Source organism: Schistocerca americana, chromosome 11, assembly GCF_021461395.2.
Source record: "Schistocerca americana isolate TAMUIC-IGC-003095 chromosome 11, iqSchAmer2.1, whole genome shotgun sequence".
Taxonomy (NCBI): domain Eukaryota; kingdom Metazoa; phylum Arthropoda; class Insecta; order Orthoptera; family Acrididae; genus Schistocerca; species Schistocerca americana.
Window position 1 is genome coordinate 12050618 of NC_060129.1, and position 4757 is coordinate 12055374.

Sequence of the window (4757 nt, forward strand, 5' to 3'; positions counted from 1 at the left end):
AGTGTCACAGTTACTCCTACCAATTGCTCCCCGTTTTACCATAGTCGCATCTTCAAGCATTATCTGGCAATTTCACCAGAAGTGATACGCCTTTATTTGTCGAACGTAAGACTTTCACATTTATTTGTGCCAGGTGCTCCTCGAGTTTTCCTATGTATTTCGCCTGGTGACGAGCATTTGGCTACCTTAAGAGTGTCATAGTTACTCCTGCCAGTTGCTCCGTGTTTTATCACAGTCACGTCTTCAAGCTCTGTGGCCAGTTCACCAGAAGTGATACACCATTATTTGTCGACTTTAAGACTTTCACAGTTACTCCTGCCAGGTGCTCCTCGGGTTTGCCAATTTATTCCGTTTGTGACGAGGCATTTTTCTACCTTAAGAGAGTCATTGTTACTCATACCAATTGCTCCCCGTTTTACCATAGTCACATATTCAAACTTTCTCTGGCCAGTTCACCAGAAGTGATACGCTATTATTTGTCGAACTTAAGACTTTACAGTTATTTCTGCCAGGTGCTCCTCGAATTTGCCCATGTATTTCGCCTGGTGACGAGTATTTGGCTACCTTAAGAGTGTCATAGTTACTCCTTCCAGTTGCTCCCTGTTTTATCACAGTCACGTCTTCAAGCTTTCTCTGGCCTGTTCACCAGCAGTTATATCCATTATTAGTCGACCTTAAGACTTTCACAGTTACTCCTGCCAGGTGCCCCTCGAGTTTGCCGATTTATTCCGTTGGTGACGAGGCATTTGGCTACCTTAAGAGAGTCATAGTTACTCATACCAGTTGCTCCCCGTTTTACCATAGTCACATACTCAAGCTTTCTCTGGCCAGTTCATCAGAAGCGATACGCCATTATTTGTCGACCTCAAGACTTTCACAGTTATTTCTGCCAGGTGCTCCTCGAGTTATCCGATGTTTTTTGCTGGGCGACGAGCAATGGCAACCTTAAGAGAGTCACAGTTACTCCTGCAAGTTGCTCTCCGTTTTAACACAGTAAAATCTTCAAGCTTTCTCGGGCCAGTTCAGCACAAGCGATACGTCATTATTTGTCGACCTTAAGACTTTCACAGTTATATCTGCTAGGTGCTCCTCGAGTTTGCCGATTTATTCCGTCTGGTGACGAGGTATTTGGCTACCTTAAGAGAGTCATAGTTAGTCCTACCAATTGCTCCCCGTTTTACCATAGTCACATATTCAAGCTTTCTCTGGCCAGTTCATCAGAAGCGATACGCCATTAGTTGTCGACCTTAAGACTTTCACAGTTATTTCTGCCAGGTGCTACTCGAGTTTTCCGATGTTTTTGGCTGGGCGACGAGCATTGGCAACCTTAAGAGAGTCACAGTTACTCCTGCAAGTTGCTCCCCATTTTAACACTGTAAAATCTTCAAGCTTTCTCGGGACAGTTCAGCACAAGCGATACGCCTTTATTTGTCGACCTTAAGACTTTCACAGTTATTTCTGCTAGATGCTCCTCGAGTTTGCCGATTTATTCCGTTGGTGACGAGGCATTTGGCTACCTTAAGAGAATCATAGTTACTCCTACCAATTGCTCCCCGTTTTACCATAGTCACATATTCAAGCTTTCTCTGGCCAGTTCACCAGAAGTGATACGCCTTTATTTGTCGAATGTAAGACTTTCACATTTATTTGTGCCAGGTGCTCCTCGAGTTTTCCTATGTATTTCGCCTGGTGACGAGCATTTGGCTACCTTAAGAGTGTCATAGTTACTCCTGCCAGTTGCTCCGTGTTTTATCACAGTCACGTCTTGAAGCTCTCTGGCCAGTTCACCAGAAGTGATACGCCATTACTTGTCGAACTGTAGACTTTCCAAGTTATTTCTGCCAGGTGCTCCTCCAGTTACAGATGTATTTCGCCTGGTGACGGACAATTGGCTACATTACGAGTGTCATAGTTGCTCCTGCCAGATGCTCCCTGTTTTATCACTGTCCCGTCTTCAAGCTTTCTCTGGCCAGTTCACCAGAAGTGATACACTGTTATTTGTCGACCTTAAGACTTTCATAGTTACTCCTGCCAGGTGCTCCTCGAGTTTGCCGATTTATTCCATTGGTTACAAGGCATTTGGCTACCTTAAGAGAGTCATAGTTACTCCTGCAAGTTGCTCCCCATTTTAACACAGTCAAATCTTCAAGCTTTCTCGGGCCAGATCACCACAAGCGATACGCCTTTAATTGTCGACCTTGAGACATTCACAGTTATTTCTGCTAGGTGCTCCTCGAGTTTGCCGATTTATTCCGCCTAGTGGCGAGGCATTTGGCTATCTTAAGAGTGTCACAGTTACTCCTACCAATTGCTCCCCGTTTTACCATAGTCGCATCTTCAAGCATTATCTGGCAATTTCACCAGAAGTGATACGCCTTTATTTGTCGAACGTAAGACTTTCACATTTATTTGTGCCAGGTGCTCCTCGAGTTTTCCTATGTATTTCGCCTGGTGACGAGCATTTGGCTACCTTAAGAGTGTCATAGTTACTCCTGCCAGTTGCTCCGTGTTTTATCACAGTCACGTCTTCAAGCTCTGTGGCCAGTTCACCAGAAGTGATACACCATTATTTGTCGACTTTAAGACTTTCACAGTTACTCCTGCCAGGTGCTCCTCGGGTTTGCCAATTTATTCCGTTTGTGACGAGGCATTTTTCTACCTTAAGAGAGTCATTGTTACTCATACCAATTGCTCCCCGTTTTACCATAGTCACATATTCAAACTTTCTCTGGCCAGTTCACCAGAAGTGATACGCTATTATTTGTCGAACTTAAGACTTTACAGTTATTTCTGCCAGGTGCTCCTCGAATTTGCCCATGTATTTCGCCTGGTGACGAGTATTTGGCTACCTTAAGAGTGTCATAGTTACTCCTTCCAGTTGCTCCCTGTTTTATCACAGTTACGTCTTCAAGCTTTCTCTGGCCTGTTCACCAGCAGTTATATCCATTATTAGTCGACCTTAAGACTTTCACAGTTACTCCTGCCAGGTGCCCCTCGAGTTTGCCGATTTATTCCGTTGGTGACGAGGCATTTGGCTACCTTAAGAGAGTCATAGTTACTCATACCAGTTGCTCCCCGTTTTACCATAGTCACATACTCAAGCTTTCTCTGGCCAGTTCATCAGAAGCGATACGCCATTATTTGTCGACCTCAAGACTTTCACAGTTACTTCTGCCAGGTGCTCCTCGAGTTATCCGATGTTTTTTGCTGGGCGACGAGCAATGGCAACCTTAAGAGAGTCACAGTTACTCCTGCAAGTTGCTCTCCGTTTTAACACAGTAAAATCTTCAAGCTTTCTCGGGCCAGTTCAGCACAAGCGATACGTCATTATTTGTCGACCTTAAGACTTTCACAGTTATATCTGCTAGGTGCTCCTCGAGTTTGCCGATTTATTCCGTCTGGTGACGAGGTATTTGGCTACCTTAAGAGAGTCATAGTTAGTCCTACCAATTGCTCCCCGTTTTACCATAGTCACATATTCAAGCTTTCTCTGGCCAGTTCATCAGAAGCGATACGCCATTAGTTGTCGACCTTAAGACTTTCACAGTTATTTCTGCCAGGTGCTACTCGAGTTTTCCGATGTTTTTGGCTGGGCGACGAGCATTGGCAACCTTAAGAGAGTCACAGTTACTCCTGCAAGTTGCTCCCCATTTTAACACTGTAAAATCTTCAAGCTTTCTCGGGACAGTTCAGCACAAGCGATACGCCTTTATTTGTCGACCTTAAGACTTTCACAGTTATTTCTGCTAGATGCTCCTCGAGTTTGCCGATTTATTCCGTTGGTGACGAGGCATTTGGCTACCTTAAGAGAATCATAGTTACTCCTACCAATTGCTCCCCGTTCTACCATAGTCACATATTCAAGCTTTCTCTTGCCAGTTCACCAGAAGTGATACGCCTTTATTTGTCGAACGTAAGACTTTCACATTTATTTGTGCCAGGTGCTCCTCGAGTTTTCCTATGTATTTCGCCTGGTGACGAGCATTTGGCTACCTTAAGAGTGTCATAGTTACTCCTGCCAGTTGCTCCGTGTTTTATCACAGTCACGTCTTGAAGCTCTCTGGCCAGTTCACCAGAAGTGATACGCCATTACTTGTCGAACTGTAGACTTTCCAAGTTATTTCTGCCAGGTGCTCCTCCAGTTACAGATGTATTTCGCCTGGTGACGGACAATTGGCTACATTACGAGTGTCATAGTTGCTCCTGCCAGATGCTCCCTGTTTTATCACTGTCCCGTCTTCAAGCTTTCTCTGGCCAGTTCACCAGAAGTGATACACTGTTATTTGTCGACCTTAAGACTTTCATAGTTACTCCTGCCAGGTGCTCCTCGAGTTTGCCGATTTATTCCATTGGTTACAAGGCATTTGGCTACCTTAAGAGAGTCATAGTTACTCCTGCAAGTTGCTCCCCATTTTAACACAGTCAAATCTTCAAGCTTTCTCGGGCCAGATCACCACAAGCGATACGCCTTTAATTGTCGACCTTGAGACATTCACAGTTATTTCTGCTAGGTGCTCCTCGAGTTTGCCGATTTATTCCGCCTAGTGGCGAGGCATTTGGCTATCTTAAGAGTGTCACAGTTACTCCTACCAATTGCTCCCCGTTTTACCATAGTCGCATCTTCAAGCATTATCTGGCAATTTCACCAGAAGTGATACGCCTTTATTTGTCGAACTTAAGACTTTCACATTTATTTCTGCCAGGTGCTCCTCGAGTTTTCCTGTGTATTTCGCCTGGTGACGAGCATTTGGCTACCT